This window comes from Macrobrachium rosenbergii, chromosome 8, assembly GCF_040412425.1.
Source record: "Macrobrachium rosenbergii isolate ZJJX-2024 chromosome 8, ASM4041242v1, whole genome shotgun sequence".
Taxonomy (NCBI): Eukaryota; Metazoa; Arthropoda; class Malacostraca; order Decapoda; family Palaemonidae; genus Macrobrachium; species Macrobrachium rosenbergii.
In genome coordinates this window covers 30,053,534-30,073,674 of record NC_089748.1, presented here as the reverse complement: position 1 = coordinate 30,073,674, position 20,141 = coordinate 30,053,534, and the positions used below count along the sequence as shown (strand labels likewise).

The 20,141-nt window shown below is 41.0% G+C and overlaps 1 long non-coding RNA gene across 3 annotated transcripts in view; it reads left to right on the top strand.

Moving 5' to 3' along the window:
- Positions 1-15,144, top strand: part of LOC136840644 (uncharacterized) — a 37,639-nt gene extending 22,495 nt beyond the window's left edge. For all 3 annotated transcript variants that reach the window (XR_010853693.1, XR_010853692.1, XR_010853691.1), the window contains 2 exons: positions 7,851-7,919; positions 14,940-15,144. This is a non-coding gene — a long non-coding RNA (uncharacterized lncRNA). The remainder of the gene's footprint in view (positions 1-7,850; positions 7,920-14,939) is intronic.
- Positions 15,145-20,141: the final 4,997 nt, after the last annotated feature.

Genomic DNA, 20,141 nt, shown 5'->3' with positions numbered 1-20,141 from the left:
CCCAGTCGCTATATATTTATTTAGATTTTTGCCCTTGGTTCCTTCCTGGTGGTTCCTTGCGGTGGCTCTCCTCCACTTTATTTTTGGCCTTTTTTGCATAGGGAGTTGCCCCATCCTGTACCCCCCACCAGGTCGGGTTCCTTTTCATTTAGTCTCATAGGCTATTATGTTTTTCTTGAAGATGGTGCTCTTAAATTGAGTTAATGTTTTTAGTTTTATTTGTTTTTGGTTGTGTAGTTTGCCTCTGATGAGCCCTATAAATGTTTTGAATTACCCGGTGGTGGCTACACTTCCTTTGAACGTTTTTATTTTCTGTGATGGTTATTTTGTGGAGTGTAGTTTGCTCCATCCCTTGCCCTGGGTGTGGAGATCAGGTTGAGGTAGTTTTGTTGCTGTTCCTCAGGGTCCGTTTTTTGTGGGTCAGAGTGAGCCCCTTAGTCCTCTTCCCCCCATTTCGGAGGAATCGAGTTCTTTGGTTGTGTTCCTCTAGGCTAGTCGCCTTCTTATCCCCTGCTCGTTCCTGGTTGGCTCTCAGCACAAAATTTTTCTCCCTGTTGGTTACTCCTCCTTTGCACCCTTTTTTCCTAACCTATGCTAGGTTTGGATTTATTAGGCTATGCCTAGGAGATGTTGGGCTTTGGGCTGTGTTGCTTCCTGAGTAGGCTTCCTTCCAAGTTCCTTGGGAAGGAAGGTTGCAGTTGAGCGGGTACCATGTTCTCCTTGTCTCCTCTCCCCTTCTGGTAGCCTACTCCTCCTCCCCTACCCCCCTCTCAGCCTTGCTCTACTCGTGCGGGTGACGCTAGATGGCGTTTTCTCCGAGTCAGGGACTTCTCCTATTGGTTGAGAGATTCGCTCCCTCCCATGTCGTCCCCAGCTTCGCTGTGGTGGGGTGGGTGGTTTGTTTGCTTTCTCCGTGTTCGGATCCTGTCTCGTCTCTCGTCTCCCATCGGGCTACGAAGTTTGGGTTTAGGTGTGGCCCGCCAGTATATTATGAACATTGTCCCTTTACCCATCTTGTTTCTCCGGCGGGAGATAGGTGTGAAATGGTTCCATGTAATGCTAGTATTCGACCGTCCTCTTGAGGGTTACCATCATTATTAATTTTGTTTATTGTTATTATTTTATAATTTATTGTTATTATTATTATTATTTTGTTTTACATTTATATAAGTGATTCCGGTCCCACACCTGGGGCTCCGCCGTTATTTTTCTGGCAGCCCTTATGGTTGGCTCCTGGTTTCTCGTTCCTTCATTCCCGAGTCCTCCGGTCTGAATCCTTAAACTTCCACTCGTTGCATTTAAAGCTTATTGGCCCATTTTTATTTGGTAGTTCTTCTCCACCGGAGTATTCCGGTTGTAGTTGAGTTTCCGGCCTTGCCGGCTTTATTTTGCTTAGAGTGTGAGGTTCATGTACTGTTACCTTTACAGACTGTTCGCTGTGAGGAGCCGGGTGTACCGCCTCCCTTCAACAACCCTACGGGCACGTGGTTTGCGGACCCACGCTGGTTGTGCGGTCCGACTGGATGACCTGGTTGTTTGGCACCCCGATGGCTGTGAGGTTTGCTTCGCTCTCTCCTCAACCATCCAAGACGAGTCGGTAAGTGAAAGTCTTTTTCCTCCGGTCCATGCTCCTCATACGTTACGTTGATCATATCTTCCGCCGGTTTTGCATTCTTACTAACCACAGGTTTCTTGCAGGCGGATGAAAATTCCAAGAAGTCTGCCTTGAATCCTCCGGGCCTGGGTGGCTGGGTTCGGCAGAAATGTTTCGTCGGGAAGCCCTACGCCCTCGACGCCAGGTTGAGGGATCTGCTTTACCCGGCGCACGGGTGGCCGCAGCAGTTCCGGAAGAACTTGCCACCCCTATTATCCAGCAGATCCGATGCGACCCAGCCACCTCAAGTGGATATTTTGTACGCCGAGGTCTCGGAGGATGTTGCTGCACTAAATCTCGACTTGGAACCTATGAATACGGAGCAGGACCAGGTGGTAAGTGGAGAGGTAAGTGAGGAGGTTGGGGCGGGCCCCCTTTGTTTAACTCCCCTGATTCATCTATGTCATCTTTTCAGGTTTTGTGAAGTCTTCTTCTTTGGGTGATAGAGCTCCGTCTGCTATCCCCAAGTTGAAGACTTCATGGAAGGCGAAGGGCTATAAGTCCTCGACTTCTAAGAAGGCATTGCCCTTCCCCGTCGAAGGCTAAGGTCCCAGGACTGGTAGCCTCCGGGAGTAAGTCTGGCTCCTCCAGCAAGGGCGCGAGTAAGAGGGCTGCAAAACCAAGCCCTCCTCCCCAGCCTCTTTTTGACGCACAGGCCTTTGCCACTGAACTGTACAAACAGTTCACGCAGGATCTAGACTCGAGGTTTGAGAAGATCTCCGAAAAGTTTGCCACTTATGACAGTGTACTGGAAGGTTTGGCTCACCAACCTAAAGCCGAACCACAGTATGTTATCCCCGACACTGCGGACCTCCCCGCCGTTTGATGTCGGAAACCCTTGGCGGTTCAGACTCCGGGCCATCCAACATGATGGCAAACTCACCTTAGACGGTCTGGGCACGAGACGGTTGGAGGAGTTGGAGTTCTTCCCCGATCTCTTGCCCCCTTATCCTGGCTTCGTGAGGCTTACCGAAGAAGCCTGGATTCGGTCAGACAAGGTTCCTAGGGAAACTGTCATCATCCCTAGAGACCAAGCCCAGTCGGCTCTCCTACGCACTCTGACGGAGTGGCAGGCAGTGAACACAAAATTGACCCCTTTCAAGGGCAATTTCACGATGTTCACCCTAGGTGAAGATCTTCCCACTCCTTGTATGGATAAAATTGCTCTGGCTACGACCCGAGCATGCCTCGATGGGAACCCCTTTCTCAATTGAGGGAAACAGACCCTACTTCCTGGTATTCCCAGGAAGTAACGAGTTCTGGTGGACGCCCCGTCCACTTTCACTGTAGGCAAGCTGGACCCTTTGCGCTTCCACGCAGTTTAGTGAGCAACTCCCTAAGCTGCCGGAATCTTTGTTAAAGCGGAGTTTGAGACCCGGACTAAGTTAGCCCGGTCCTTGATCTCCGGCTGTCTTACCGAGGCTACTGCCGTCTCCTGCTCGGACGAGCCCTTTCTTTCCAGGTCCTGGCTAAGTCTTTCCTGGCGACCTTCCAGTTAGACTTGCATGAGTTTGTTATGGCTAGGCTGGAATGTAGAAAATTTATTTTTGCTGACGCTACAATCCGCCACGAGCCTAACAAGCTCATTAAAAGTTCAATCTGGGGACCTAACCTCTTCCCTGAAGGAGAGGTTACATCCGTCATGTCCGAGGCTACACGGGCCAATCAGAGTCTTCGTTCTCGGCGGGGAATTCCCACTTATAAGCGCAAGACCCCAGAATCAGCCGGCCCCCAGACGAGGAGGAAAAAGGTTCAGGAGGCATAAGAGGCCCCATCAGGCGTTGGTTCAAGCCGTCCCGGTCTCGGCAGTGGCCCAGCCATCTACCTCTAAGTCCCAACCCCAGCAGTATGTTTTGGTTCAACCAGCTGCGCCCTCCTATGTATCCTCACCAGCATACAACCCCACATATGAAGGTCGTGGATTTTTTTCACGGCCTCAACAGGGTGGCAGGGGAGGAAGGGGCAAGGCCCCTACAGAGGAAAATCTCAACACCACCCCAAGGGGGAGAGGTCGTGGTAGAGGGAACAAACCCGCTCCATCCCACTGAGAAAACACAGGTAGGCGGTCGCCTGTTTTGGTTCAGGGACCAGTGGACCTTCAGCCCTTGGGCACACAGCATTGTGTCCAAGGGACTGGGGTGGAGCTGGATCAAGAATCCTCCCCCTCCAAACAGATTTTACCAGCCACCCACATCAATCCTAAAAGGATTATGTAACAGGTTTGCTCAACAAACGAGCAATAAAGAAAGCAAGGCACCTAAAATTTCAAGGCAGGCTATTCACTGTTCCCAAAAAGGCTCCGATCAGCTAAGAGTGATCCTGGATCTGTCGCGTCTAAATCTCTACATAAATGCGACAAGTTTCGCATGCTTACGGTAGCTCAGGTCCGGACTCTACTTCCGCGTGGAGCCGTCACCACCTCTATCGATCTTTCAGACGCTTATTATCACGTCCCAGTTGCGCTGGAACTTCTCTCAGTTCCTCGGTTTCAGACTCGGGAACCAAGCCTACTCCTTCAGGGTCATGCCCTTCGGGTCTGAACATTGCACCCAGGATATTCACCAAGCTGGCGGATACGGTAGTACAGCAGCTCCGGTCCCAAGGAATCTCCTAGCAGCGTACCTGGACGACTGGATAATTTGGGCCCAACTGTGCCGGAGTGTCAGAAAGCCACGTCCATAGTCACCAATTTCCTAGAGTCATTGGGTTTTCAGCTGAACAGGGAGAAGTCCCGCCTGACTCGGAGTCTCGGTTTCAGTGGCTGGGTCTTCAGTGGGACCTGTCCTCCCACACGTTGTCTCTCCCTCCTTCCAAGAGGAAAGAGATAGCATCTCTCACCAAGAGGTTTCTCAAAATCAGTCAGCATCCCGCCGGTCCCAGGAAAGGGTCCTTGGATCTCTCCAGTTTGCCTCAGTAACAGACCTGCTCTTGAAAGCCAAATTAAAGGACATAAACAGGGTGTGGCGGAGCCGAGCAAACACCAAGCTCAGGGACAGGGTCTCCTCCATCCCTCGGATCTTAAAGACAAGGCTTCGCCCTTGGACCACAGTCAAGGGCCTGTCCAAAGCAGTCCCACTTCAGTTTCCCCTCCGGCACTAGTTATCCACACAGACGCTTCTCTAAGCGGCTGGGGGATATTCACCAAAACAAAAGTACAGGGAACGTGGTCCACAATGTTTCAGCAGTTCCATATAAACACCCTGGAAGCCATGGCGGTCTTTCTAACGCTGAAGAAAATCCGCCTCCCAATCGGATTCATATCAGGTTGGTGCTAGACAGCGCAGTGGTGGTTCATTGCATCAACAGGGGCGGCTCCAAATCAGGTCGAGTAAACCAAGTAATGGTAGCTATCTTCTCCCTGGCGAACAAGCACGGTTGGCACCTGTCAGCCACCCACCTGGCAGGCGTCCGGAACGTGGTGGCGGATTCTCTGTCCAGGACTACTCCGTTGGAGACGGAGTGGTCCCTGGACGCGGAATCTTTTCAGTGGATTTGCCGCCGGGTCCCGGGACTCCAAGTGGATCTGTTCGCAACAGAGAGCAACTTCAAGCTCCCCTGTTACGTAGCCCCCAACCTGGACCCTCAGGCGTTCGCCACAGACGCAATGACAGTAGATTGGAACAGTTGGGAGAGAATTTATCTGTTCCCTCCAATAAATTTGCTGCTGAAAGTTTTACACAAACTGAGGACATTCGAAGGTCAACCAGCTCTGGTAGCCCCCTATTGGCCGAAGAGCAATTGGTTCCCTCTCCTTCAGGAACTGGGCTTGCGGAGTCTTCGGATTCCCAAGCCCATTCTGACCCAGACAGTACAAACCAAGACTGTGTCAGCTTCCTCAAGGATTCAAGATGCCCTAGCTTTATGGACTTTTATAAAGTTCGCAGCTCAAAAGGAGCAAACATTGACCCTGTCAACACTCTGTTTTTGGAATCAGATAAAAGAGATTCTACTATTAGGCAATATGACTCAGCAGTCAAAAAGTTAGCCTCCTTCCTGAAAGCTTCTGAAGCCAAAATTATGACGACTAATTTAGGAGTTTCCTTCTTTAGGTCACTGTTTGAGAAAGGCCTGGCTCCGGCCACTATTACCACAGTCAAGTCGGCATTGAAGAAAGTATTTCTTTACGGCTTTAAAATTGACCTTACAGATTCTTATTTTTCATCCATCCCCAGAGCATGTGCTCGTCTGAGGCCAGTTTCACGTCCACATTCGGTTACTTGGTTTCTCAACGACGTCCTTAAATTAGCGTCAGAATTGGATAACTTAAATTGCTCTTATCAAGATCTGTTAAGGAAAACCTTATTTTTACTTAGTTTGGCTTCAGGTGCTAGAATTTCAGAGCTGTCAGCTCTCACTAGAGGTGGTAATTTTGTTAACTTCCTCCCATCCGGGAAGTCCTCCTCCCCCTGACCCTAGATTTTTAGCTAAAAACGAAGACCCACAGGACAGGTGGTCTCCTGGAAGGTGGTGCCCCTTCCTCAAGATCAATCTTTATGTCCAGTCCATACACTTAAATCTTATCTCTCAAGAACTCCACAGAGTAAGTCGGGTCCTCTTTTTATCAGGGAGAAAGGTGGTACTCTTTCCCTAAATGGTATAAGACAACAAATTCTGTATTTCATTAAACAAGCCAACCCAGACTCAGTTCCTAAAGTTCATGATATTCGGGCAGTGGCTACTTCTACTAATTATTTTCATAATATGGACTTTTCAGAGTTATCAAAATATACGGGTTGGAAATCACCTCTAGTGTTTAAACGCCACTATTTAAAAATCACTCAAGCCCTGAAATATTCTACTGTAGCAGTGGAAGTGTCATCTCCCCACATTAAATAATTATATACTTTTTCCTTTTCCCCGCCCGCCTGCCTCATTTGCTTTTCTGCTTGTTTTCCTGGTAGTTTATGCCTCACTGCCTGGCTCTTCATATTGATATGTTTCTTGTTTGTTATGGTGGAAAACTGTAATCTGATTAGCCATAATTGTTTTCTTTGGGGTACTGGACAGTTTTTGTTGGCTCCACGTACCCCAGATATTTGTATGTTTATTTTCATTAGTCTTGCCTCTTACATGTTTAAGCCTAAGTTTACATGTATAGTTTTAAGTTGTATTTTCTTGTTCTGTGCACATTTCATGTTTCACTACTTTTAAGTAATTTTAAGATTTTTGAGGTTTTCTCCCATCAGTCAGGAGACCTCCAGTGTTTGGTAGTGTTAAATTTATTGGTGTGCCTTAAATTTAATTGCCTTACTTTTAAGTATTCTTGCTTCATGGAAGAGGTTTTTAATTAAATTATTTTCGTTAAATTTTGCCTTTTCTTCAGGTTACCCCCTTGTTTTTCCAGTAGTAGCAGTCTTGGCATGATTCTCTATCACTATTTCACCGGCTGACACGGGACTGGACTCAGAAAAGGGATTTTGACAGAGGAAAAATCTATTTCTGAGGAAGGTCCCGTGTCACCCGGTGACCCTCCCTGTCACCTAGTACTCCTCCCCCTCTTGCACATGCCAAGTCTGGGGTTAGTGCTAGCATGGAATGAAGTAGGTGGCGCTGGTGTCGCCGTCCTGGCGGGTGTTGAGTGTGGGAGCTGTAACGGCTCACCGCTCTTTTACGGGGTTTTGATAAGGAGAGATCTTTCGAGTATATTTCCGTGGTAGTGGTATTTCACTCACCCTTCATTATACCGACGTCTTCTAAAAGACGGTCAACTGGGGGTAGTAACCCCAGCTTTCCTGAAAAGCTCTTTTCTCTGGTATATCTAGCATTGTTATACCTAGAAATTCGTGCTGTAATGGAATTTCACCGGTGACACGGGACCTTCTCAGAAATAGATTTTCCTCTGTCAAAATCCCTTATATATATATATATATATATATATATATATATATATATATATATATATATATATATATATATATATATATATATATATATATATATATATATATATATATATATATATATATATATATATATATGTATATAATTTTTTTATTTTGTTTATTTTATTTATTAATTTTATTTTATTTATTTTATAAATAATTTATTTTATAAATTATTTTATTTTAGAAATTATTTATTTTATTTATTTATTTTAAACGTAACATCTAAATCTACCAAATACAGGACTTGGAAAATGTGATGTAAACCACTTTTGATCTTGTGTAATCAACACTGAAAGACAGTCTTATTTCAGACTAAGAACTGTACAGGTATTGGAGATGAAATGCCTTCCAAGTACCCCTTTGCTTGTCTGAAATTGAAGGTAAGATGCATTAGAAATTCAACAATTATTATGAGTATATAAGTTTGGAGTTTTGGAAAAATAATGGTGGTAATCCAAGGAGTTTATGGTATTAATAGCATAATTTTCTAGGTCATGAATTTTAAACCAATAATGTCTGTAGAATTAATTTTGAGGTTTATGACAAACTCACTAGATTCCTGAGAGCTTTCAAGTGTTAGGCTTTGAATTGCCATTAAGATGTAATGAGACAGCTTGTTTTAGGTGCTCCAATTTCAGCAATTTGAAATCACAGACTAATAGGTTATGATCAGTGGCATACTTGTGCATAAAAATAGTACTTTAAGTGACTAGTCCTTAACACCTAGATTGGTAGACACTTGTTGTGGGCTGTGTACTTCAGAGAGGAACTACCTCAAACTTGAACTTATATCATTAGATTTACTAGTTTTGTCTAAATTAGCCTGGATATTCTCACACTTTCCACCCAATTCTCTCCTTGACATCGTTTCACGACCATCAAATATGGTTATGGTACTGTAATATGAAGGATAACGCTGGAATTAATGATTTTGAACGGACAACCGGCCATGCTTCCTTCCTAAATCAGAGAGGTCTTAGTTCTCACTCATCCACTATACGGTATATGTGAAATTTCCCCGTGATGTATATGTAAGTAAGTCATTTTCATTTTCCTGAAGTTGATTAGCAGGCTTTAAATAGTATATTCTAAAGTAGATGTATTTGAAGGTAGTATATCATGGTTGTTTCTTAGATCATGAAAGATTTGGAACTATCTTTGATCCAGATCAATACTTAAAGGGCAAACTTGCTCCGCAGGAATGTCTCCTGTTCAGTCTAAATGAGTTGGCAGTTGAAAGTTCATGGAAAGGTAGAAAAATTGAATAATGGCAATAATGATACCCTTATTCCATGAAGGCAAACTAATGGACATTAGCTAAGGTCATCATTCCTCAAAATGTTATTTCTAAAATTATATTGGTACGGTTGGATTTTTTAGACTGATATTAGATTTATTCCGTTCATTCAGGTAAAGGGTTTCCAAACTGGCTGATAAAAATTTGTTTGGACATCCCAAGGTTTTGAAAGGCAGTGGAAGTCTTCAAATCTTTCATTTGATTCATCTTTTGAGGATTGTTCAGTTGGATGCTGATGAACAGAACTTGGAAATGAACGTATGTTTAAACATTCGTTTGATGTCATACATTGCTCTGACTAAAGCTTAGTGTCATTTTTTTTTTTTTTTTTAATTAGAGCCTGTCATGTAATAGTAAATTTCAGTGAATTCAGAACTGCCTATCTACAGCCCCCAGATATGTAGGGGAGGGCTGGACAAATTTTGAGACAACATCACGTGACCGATGCTAATTGGAAGCTGGAGTGAGGCAGGCATTTATGAAACATTAAATTGTGATCCTTTGCTCGTTTGTGGAGAAAATTGGTACGAAATATCAAAGGATGAATGTCATGACTTCGAATATGGAAATTGTTGCTGCGGGTACTTTCATGCTATTTTTTTTTATTGTGTAAACTCACTCTCTCTCTCAGGGTATCCTCCGTGTCAATGACCTAGATGCTGTGACGTCAGTTTTACTAGCCATGAATCGATCAGTCTCTCAGAATATTCATTAAACACTCCCTACCTTATAGGTCATCTTAGCATGAAATAATTATTTGTTGAAGCTTACAGGATTATGCCTGAAAAGTGCAATTTAAGGCTTTTAGACCAGGAACCGCTACCTATAGTTCTTAGAATAGTCATCACAAAAAATTGATATTGCTGAAAACAAGCAGTCAGCATGTTTGGAAAATTAATGAGAGGAAGGCTTTTGATTGTGCATAACTTGGAAATCTTGTCGTTTTCACTGATTTGTGAGAGTGTTGAAAGTTGATGCCATGGTCATATCCAGGCCTGAGTAATCCTTTTAATCCTATTCCTTTTTCTCTGGTTTCTCAGCAAGTATTGATGGGCCAAAGTTTCTAGTCCCACGCCGTTTCTAACTGGTTATTGGCCCTTCACAGTCGACTTATCACGGGATGCATAACACACTGAATAGGTTAACAAGGACGTTGTGGTTTTTTCAGTTAACATCCACAGATGTCTGTCTCCTGTGAGATTGAATTTTGGCCTGTAGCTGGTAAGGTGAGGTACATAACCATTGAAATAAAAAAAGTGATAATTTATTTGCATTGTTGACAGCATGTTTATAATAATAAGTTACCATTACTGAGACTAAGTAGAATTTCAGAAAAATATCATAGATAAAATGATACAGATTTTGCAGTGGCAAAGACCCCATTCTGCCCTAAAATGCCTCAAGCCTGATTAGAAGTCTTTATGTGTTGGAAGGTGCATTTACGATCACCAAATACCATATGAAATAATGTGCTGCAAATTTTGGGGCTCTATGAAAAAATTCTGTTTAATGAACGTAAAAGATGAATTTTTGAACAAAGGCCTTCCTGTCTTTTTAGTAGGGTGAGGAACTGTCCTATCTTAGAAGCTTTTTAACTGGATTCAAACTTTTCCCATGAAAGCTTGGTCAATTTGGATGAAATAGCTATGGATAAGTCATCTGACTTTTCTTTACGGAGGTTACTTTGAATATTCAATGCTAATGTTATTAGGTGTTTACCTCAGTTCATTAATTTTTGGTGTTTGCAGATCTCCTGTGAAGGTTTGTAGCTAATTAAAGTTTCAAGTGATAGAATGGTTAACTGAACTAATGGGGTGAGGTTATGTAATGGTGGTAATATTTTGAGGAATTTCATGGTTTGGAATGTGTGATACAAGATTTGATTTTCTAGCTTTGGAGATGATACTGAGAAGTAAGACTGGTGTATGTTTTTCATTGATACAATGTTATGGTGGGCCTTACTGAGACATAGTAATTTAAGAATTAAATGGAATGACTAATGGTTTTGTTTGTAATACTCAGTACCTGATTTAAGTCACAGGTTAAGATGTAGCAATTTATTTTTCAAGGTGTCAGTGGATTTTTCTAATGTTTTCTAAGTTTTAATCTTCTGAAGGCTAAGAAAAGTAATGGCATTCTGGAAGCCTGCTGAAGATATCTACTTTTGGGATTTTAAGATGTCTTTCCTATGATTGTTTGAATCAAGTCCTTGCTCATAATGCTGATGAATTTGAATTGTTAGTTTACGATGGTTGGGGCTTGTAATGACAGCACTTTAAAGATTAGAGGTTTAGTGTTAAAAAATCAGCAAGAATATGGAATTCAGAGAGAATTAGTATGTGATAGTGGTGTCTGGTATTTAAATAATATCTAATGGCAATTATTTGGTATGCAGATGTTATTTGGTAACGAGTTTGGTATTTAGAAAATATTTGGTAGAGGAGGAATGTGGGGTCCAAAATAATATATGAATTTATGTGTTAGTCCATAAAGAATAGTGCAACATTGTGTTTGCTGATAGTGTTAAGTTTGAGGTTCAGTGTGCATGCTATTCTTTAAAGGTATGAGAATCAGTGTATGCTTATTTTTATAGGTATGAGATTCAGTGTGTGCGCTTTTTTTATAGGCTTTGTTCTTGGTAATTTGAAATTCTCTTGCTAAAGCACGGTCTTAGAATTCAGAATTCATCACCATTAATATGATTTGGGTTCTGGATGTGAATTTATCAATGCTGAATATATCACTTGTTTTTTGAATGATGTCTGGGATTCAGAAAATATTTTCTTGTGATTAACGAGGAATCTGGAAGCCTTTTTTTTTTTTTTCTTTTGCTAGATTTAGATTTAGAAATTCTGATGGTTTACAGTAGTTTTGGAAGTAGAAAGTTTGTTAGTCTGTGATACTTTACATTTCATTACATCTATAGTCAATAATACTTTGAGGTTTCTGGAAGTTTCTTAACATGTTTTGCACAGACCAAGTTTACGATGAGACACACTTGCATTCAGGGGCTTTGTTATTGTGGTGGTCATTGTTTTTATACTGTCCCACTTAGATGCTCAGGGAAGTTGTCTTCACGGTACGTTTCCTTAGGAAGAATGCTTTCAGTATTTTTGCATTCAGGAAGTTTGGGTTTAGAAAGTTTGTTAGTCTATAATATTGTCCCTAATGAATTTTGCCAGCACAATGCCTGTTAGATATAATACTTTTGCATTCAAGATTTTTGAATTTGTAAGCTTTTGCCTAGGAAATCTGTAAGCCTTTGATCTTTTTGGCTTGAAAGTATGGTAACTCCTGGGCTCTTTTTTTTGTATAGGAAGCCTGTAGTTTGTGTATTTTTTGTTTAGAAAGTTTATCTTGTGGATTTCTATAAGAAAGTCTGTATTTTTTGCCTAAAAACAATTGGTTGTGTGATTTATTTTTTGCCTAGAAGGTCTGTTTTAGTTTGTAAGTTTTTCATTATTATTGTTTAGTATGTATGTTATTCTTGTAGTTTTGGTTTAGGATGTGGTATTTGTAGTGAGTTTCATGCTAAAGATACCATTAGTTCATGAGGCTTTTGGCTGTGAAGTTTGGAACTCTGACAATTTTGTCTTAAAGTTTTGGTTTGCAAGGTTTTTTTTTTTAAGTGTATTTGTTCAGGAGTTATGTCATCATAGGAGAGAATTTGTTTAGAAAGAGCATTCCTTTAGGATAGTTTTTCCCAGAGGTTTTTAGTTTTGCTGAATTTTATTTTCCAGGAAATGTGTTAGTTTTGAAGCTGTTTGTACTGAAAGCCTGTCAATATAAGTGGGCCCCTTTTCCCAAAAAATTCTGTTTGCTGTGGATTTTATGCATGGAAAAACATTTTGGTCTTCATTCAAAAAGTGTTTTTCTTTGGAATCCATTTACAAGTTCTTTCTTAGAAAGCCTGTTGACTTTTGGCCTACAAAATTTGTGACTTTAGGAGAGTATTTTCCCAGAAGGCAGATTGTTTTTCACCAGGAAAATTTTATTTTGGTAAAAATTTTTATTTGAAAAGTATGAGAGTTTGGGAGAGTTTTACACCCAAAAAAGTGTGTTAGTTAAGGGGAAATTTGTATCTGAAAAGTGTGTCCATTTGAGAAGTTTTCTTCCTATAAAGTGTTTCATTTGAGGAAAGTTATTTTCAAAAGTGTCGGTTGGAGAGTGGTTTGTACCTTAAAAGTGTGATACTCAGGGGAAAATTCTGTATTTAAGAACTGTATGAGTTTGAGAGAATATTTTAACCAAAATGTGTAAGTTTGCCAAAACATGCCATTTTAGAAATGTTTCCCCAAAACCTTTGTTATTTTTAGAGGACTTTATAACCAAAGTATCAGTTTTGAAAAACTGTGCATCTGAAAAGTTTGTTTGGAAGAGTTTTACACCCAACAAGGGAGTCACTTTAGGGTAATTTTGAGCTTGAAGTGTGTCACTTTAGAAGGTTTTATGTTCTCAAAAAGTGTGGCAATTTGGGATGGTTTTGATCTCAAAAACGTGTCAGTTTGGGAAAATTTTGTACCCAACAATTGTGTCCATCTGGGAGTTTTGTACAGGAAGTGAGCCAGTTCAGGAGATTATTTTGTGCAAAATGTATATCAGTTTGGGAGTTTTGTACCAAAATCATGTCAGTCTGGGAGAGCTTATACCAAATCTTTGTCAACTTGGGAACATTTATTACCCAAAATGTTAGCTATTTTGGGAGCATTTGGTACCTGAAATGTGTGTAAGTTTGGAGTTTTCTTGCTCAAAATATATGTCACTTTTGGAGAGTTCTGAGGTTAGAAAGTGTGAGTCAATAGATTTTTTTTTACCTAAAAAGTGTCAGTTTGGGAAAGTATCTTGTGCAAAATGTTTGTCAGTTTGGGGGACCTTGATGCTTAGAGGCAATTCATTAAGCATTTTTAAGAAATAGTTTATGGTTCTTGAAGAATTCAATTAAAAGGTCAAGAATGTATATTAAATGCTGCAGAATAAAATGTTATACTTATGAAAACTTGATGCTTGTCAGCAGGTTGATATTAGCTATGTAAACCTTAGTCTTTAGCTACATTTAGAGTAAATGCAGTACAGTTTCCACGAAGTTTTTGCTAACCAGAACTTTTGATCACAAACATATCCATGATAGTCCTGTCCAAATGGTCAATAGGAAGGGACGTTTTTGACCGTCTTGTGGTCTGTTGCAGCTAGCTATAGGAGATGGTAATTTTTGTAGGCATGTAGCCATATGCCATTGAGCAATTTAAAACTAGTTTACATATACATGTGCCTTTTATTCAACATAAAACAGCAATTCTATAGCCCTGATAAGCAATACCAAATGTCATTTTCATAGTCTTGTAAAAGAGTAGAAACTAAAAAGTTGAAGATAACATTCAAAGTCCAAAACACACACAGGAATGTCCCCATCAGGTGCTGGAAATTTCTCCCTAATTACCTGGTAATGGGATTACTTTGTAAGGTATTATTGCACAGAACCTAAAATGGCCTGGTGGTCCACGTGTGCGGTGAAAGTTGACATCAGTCCAACCTGCTTCCCTGCTGAGGGAGGAAGAATGGGGCAGGAGTACATTAGCTTAACATGTCTCTGACCATTTACCAGGCTCAGTCACTTACATTGAATGGTGTCGAACTATAAGACGATTTATTAGGCATTTAGGTCACTGTCTGCTTTTGGGAGGGCTGTGTGTGTCTTGGTGTAATTAATTGTTTTTACTGTAACAGAGACTAGAGGGTGACTTGTAGTTTTAAATAAAATACAATAAAATGGAGTTCATTGAATAATGTCTATGGTTTACTAGTGAATTTCCTAAAAGAACATTAATGCTTGTTCAGAAAGACATATAAAAATATAGAAGGGTATTCATACTTTCCAAACAAAAATATTGTAGACAGAAGTTAAAAATCATATAGTCTGCTGTTGAGAAAGGTAACACCAAATTTAGCTCTTAACTATTTTTAAAAGTAAAATGAGCCTTAGAAATTAATAATGATCAAAAGAATGACACCAAAGGCTTGTCTTAGTGGAAAACTTACTCCTACATACATCCTTGGACTTCTATGATGAGTTTTCTTATCCATTTGCAAGTGTTTGACTTTCCAGCAGTGATAGAGAAAACGAGAATCCATTTTGGAAAGCACAAGGGAGGCCTGGAAGGACTTTTCTTTCTCAGCAATCAGATGTCAGCTTAGAAAACAGCGCTCTGAGTCGGGCTTGAGGTTGATGGTTGACTGGTTATAACCTCACACTGAGGACACTTCCTCCTCGGAGTACAGCACTGCAATGCTGGCTTCAGAAAAAAAAAAAAAAAGTAAGTTAATGATTTTCATTAAACCTTTTTTCTTTTGGATTTAAATAAAATGAAATAAAAACTTAAAAGTTTTTATTTCCTTCCTTTCAGCCTATAGTTTTTTTTATACAATATCAAAAATATACATTCATTGAAAATATACATATATTGAATTCTGGTCTTTAATGAAGCCTTTCATTCCTTTCTTGTATACTTTACTTAGGGTAATGAAGTTTTCAGTATATGACATAACTACAATTACTAGACATATAATACTGTACGTTATGCTAGTCCACTACGCACATTTACAAAAGTCTTTTATTTTGTTATGTAGACTAATTTCTTTGGCAATCGCCTACCACATTACCTGGACTTATCACTTATCATGACTGTCTTACAAGTAAAATTATTTTACTGGTACTAAGGCATTTTTCTAAAAGTTGTACTGTTCTTTTTCATTGTATTTTACTATTACTATTAATTTATTACTATTACTATTAATTTATTAGTACTTTTTGGCATTTCTCTAAAAAAATTGTTTTACTTTTCTTTCAACTTTACTTATCAGAATTTCTGCTGACCTTAATTTGGTATGGTAAACATTAATTTTAATCTGGTAACCCTCATCAAAACATCAGGATTCCTTAAACTGTATTAACCTCCCTACCAAGGCTTTACAAATATGGCCTTTACTTTAGCCATTTTACATATCTAATTTGTACATGCATAATGCAACATTTTAGCCTTTCGTTTTATTGCACCTTTTGCTCTGGTTTCATGAATTCTATTATTTCAGCAAGTCACTGTCACCTCAGTGAGGTTTGTGTAGCCTGTCAACTTGGATCTGCATTTAAATATAATGTTGATCTTGATTTTTCTTAATTTTATATATTCCATATTTCACAGTTAACTCTTCACGAGAGAGAGAGACAGAAACCAAGACGCAAATTGTACCTATCAAGCTTATGCCTGAAGCATAGTTATCAATTCCCGATTTTCAAAGAGACAAGATCTCACCTGACCCACCAGGTTGGAAGACAACTTCCCATTGTAGATTTAAGAAAATTGGCACGAGCAAAAAGTGATTTACCTTTAGAACACCATTATAAATGACTCCAGGTGTTCATGTACCAGCAAAGTTTTGAGGAAAAATGAACTGTAAAGTCAATGGCTTTACACTAAAATCTTGAAAGGAATCATTTCATTAAGTCACCAGGATCATGATAGGGACAGAGGAACTGTAAGCCAGTAGCTGTACTGACAATGGCAAGACAGCTTTGGCAGTGGCCATATCCCCAACCTAGAAAACATGAAGAGAAGGAACCGTCTTTGAATGAATGGACCATGAAATTGTCTATAAGCCAGGCACTGGGACAAACCAGAACCAGGGTATAGACACGATTCAATTGTTGGTGTCTGCTGCTCAAAGTATGACGACAAAGCAGCGAATCTGATGGTTCCACATTCATCACAAACATTTCAGTATTTCAAAAATGACATTTTTATGATCAAATAAAGTTTTATATATTTTACCAATTAATTAGCTGTTAAGTTACGTTTATCAGCAGCTTAAATTTGAAAATTCGCAGTAGTGTTCCAATATTTTGGTGTAGTTTAACTTGCCCTGCCCACTTTTGGGGAAGGATAGGTACAATACTACTATTGAGCCCAAATTGTTTATGCCTATGCCCATGAGAGGGGGAGGAGGAGGGCTTTTGATCATGTAGTTGCTTGATAAGTAAATATATAAACTATTTTATCATAAAAATGTCAGTTTTATATAATTAACTTACCAAGTAACTACATAGCTAAATCCCCACATTGACAGGAGGTGGGATGCATGGGCATGTACTACTTAAAGAACACTCATGAATGGAGATGAATTTTAAAATAGCAAGTAGTTAGCATTGATAAGATGTTAGTTGTAACCTACCTGGCAAGAGAGCTCCAGCAGGAAAATACTGCCTCTGATGCGGCTCATCTCGACCGTAGTGGCTTGGCAGTGAAGCCAGAGGCACCTCTACATCAGTGGGGCTTTGCAGCCGAGGAGTACTCCGATGGCTGCCAAAGCATACAATAAAACACAAAAGCCCCTGCCCTGGGCGCAGTACCAAAACCAAGACCATAAAACACACGTTACACATACACCAAAAATAAAATCCCAGTTACCATAACCCATTCATAACACGACACAACGAATGATGGGTGCTCCAGGTACTCAGTACCCCAAAACTTCCCAAAACTCGACAACCTAAATTTAAGGTGGGTAGACAGAGGAATGTAAGAATACCCCCTGCCCTTCTTACCCCAACACCATACTAGCCATGGATAATGGGCTAAGGGTACTGCAGTTCTCATAAACAGTTTTGATGTCACATACATAAAAATTCGCAAACACTAATTTGCACCTCCAGAAGGTGGATTGCAAAATTGCAGACGGGGATAAATTCCACTTGAAGGAAATCAAAGTTGCCACTGCCCAAATTTCATGGGTTTTAACCTTGCAGATTGGCAAGTCTTCTTCTTGAATCTTTATGTGCGACTCGGAAATCACGTCTCTCAAGAAGAACGCCAATGTGTTCTTGGATAAAGGACGGGTCGGATCCTTAACTGAACACCAGTTCTCTCTAGATAATACTTTAGTGCTCTTACTGGACAAAGAGCTCTCTCTTGGCCCTTAGGACCTAGAATGTCCGTTAAACCTTTGATTGTGAATGAACTGGGTCAGGGAAAAGATGGCGTTTCATTCTTCGCTAAGAACCCCATAGTAAAGCAACAGACCGCGTCTCCTTGTGTGAATCCTACCTTCTTGCTCAGAGCCTGTAAATCACTAATTCTCTTAGCAGTAGCTAGAGCGACTAGAAATAGTGTCTTTCTTGTAAGATCCCTGGGGGATGTGGATTGAAGAGGTTGAAAAGGACCTGAAAGCCATATTAAAACATCCAGGTTCCAGGATACGGAATCTGACCTCTCCTGCTTTGCAGTGCCTAGTGACTTGATAAAGTCACTGATGTCTTTATCAGTCGATAGATCCAGACCTCTATGTCTGAATACGGAGTTGAGCATCACTCTGTAACCTTTGATCGTGGATGTAGCCAATCCTCAGGAAGACCTTAAAAATAGCAAAAAATCTGCTATTTGTGCTACAGAGGTACAAATAGATGATACATTGTGTCTTCTGCAAAATATTAGCAAAAATCATTTCTCGCTATAATTGGTGCTTCCACAATAAGCTGTAGGTCCCATTGCTAAGTAACAAGTAGATGAAAATAAGTTCATTGTGCTCAGTGGTCTGCAAAGCTGTGGAAATCAATTGTCCATTTATTCTAGTAGACATTGGAGGAAGACTTGATGTCTACATCTCGCAATTGCTTCTGCAGCTGATCTCGAAATGCCTTTTGCTCTAACAAGTTTCCTGATAGTCTGAATCCTGTTAGGGCGAGCGTGGATAGTCCTTGATGGAACTGGTAAAAGTGTGGTTGCCCGAGTAGATTTCGTCACTGTGGAAGTAATCTTGGGAAATCTACTAGGAGAGTGAGGAGATCTGGAAACCACTCGTTCTGTGGTCAGAAGGGAGCTACCAGTCATCGACACGTTGTGTAGGAGAAATTTGCTGATTACGTCTCTCACCATACTGAATGGTAGGAAGGCATAGACATCCAGGTTTGACCAGTCCTGGAACATTGCATCCGTTGCCCACGTGAGAGGGTCTGGGGCTGGTGAGCAATACAAAGGAAGTTTGTGATTCCTCGACGTTGCAAATAGATGTACCGACGGCTTTCCCCACCGTTTCCACAGGTCGGTGCAAACCTGCAGATTCAGTGTCCATTCCATAGGTAGGACCTGTTTGCAACAACTTAATTCGTCCGCTTGCCCTGTATAAAGCAGATGACAATCTTGGTTTGGTTTCCTTATGCCCAGATAAGATCTCTGGTTACTTGATGCAGTGAAAAGGGGTGAGTCCCTCCCTGATTCTTTATTTAAGCCAGAGCTGTCATATTGTCCGAGTGGACTATGACTGTGGAGTTGAAAGTTGCTGTTGTGAAGTGTTGAAGGGCTAAGTGTATTGCCTTCAGCCGCTTCACGTTGATATGAAGTTCTCTCTCGGGTTGTGACCATGTCCCTGAAACTTCCTTGTTTTTTAGGAGAGCCCCCCAACCCAGATCTGATGCGTCTGAATATAATGCGAGGTTGGGGATCAGAGGGTGTAGAGATTTCCCTTCTGCAAACCTTCCTGTTACAAGCCACCACTGAAGGTCCTCCTTGATCTCAGGGGTGACTGGGAAAACAAACGAGTCCAGAACCTTCCTCTGCCAACTGGCTTTTAGAAAAAATTGTAGCGCTCTCATGTGAAGTCTCCCTAATGGAATGAAAGTACTTTTCCATGGATGAGAGAGTTCCCAGTAAACTCAACCATTTGTTGGCCGAGCATGATGGGAGAGAGAGGAATGCTTGCTGCAGAGGTGAAACCATTCTAGGTGCAAACGATGAGGAAGATAAAGAATGTCCAGACTTCTTTGGGTGTTTGGTGGACTGGGCCAACAAGTCTTGAGTGGATTCCTTTTGCAGCTCCGTTGCGATATGTTCTACTGTAGCAGTGGGAAAGAGACTATGCTGATCTAAAGGAGCAAAAAGAAGTGTGGATCTCTGGGAGGGAGTGACCCCTTTTGAAGTGAATGAACGCCGCTCTCGCTTCTTGAGTACTCCCACCGTGAACAAGGCTGCCAGCTCCTGGGATCCATCCCTGATCGCTTTATCCTCGCATGAGAGAACTCCCAGCCAGTCTGTAGCGAAGTTGTCTTAGAGAGAGGCAAGTCTTCTATTTTCTTCGCCAAGGTGCCGACAGTCCAATCAAGAAAACTTAAGATCTCGAAGACCTTAGAGATATCCTTAGTCAAAAGCTCGAGTTCTGAATTCATGAATGAGATCTTGGATGAGGAGAAAGCAGATCTCTGTGACAAGTCAAACTGGAGAAATCCCCTTGGCACTTCCCCAATAACATAAAATAAGTATCT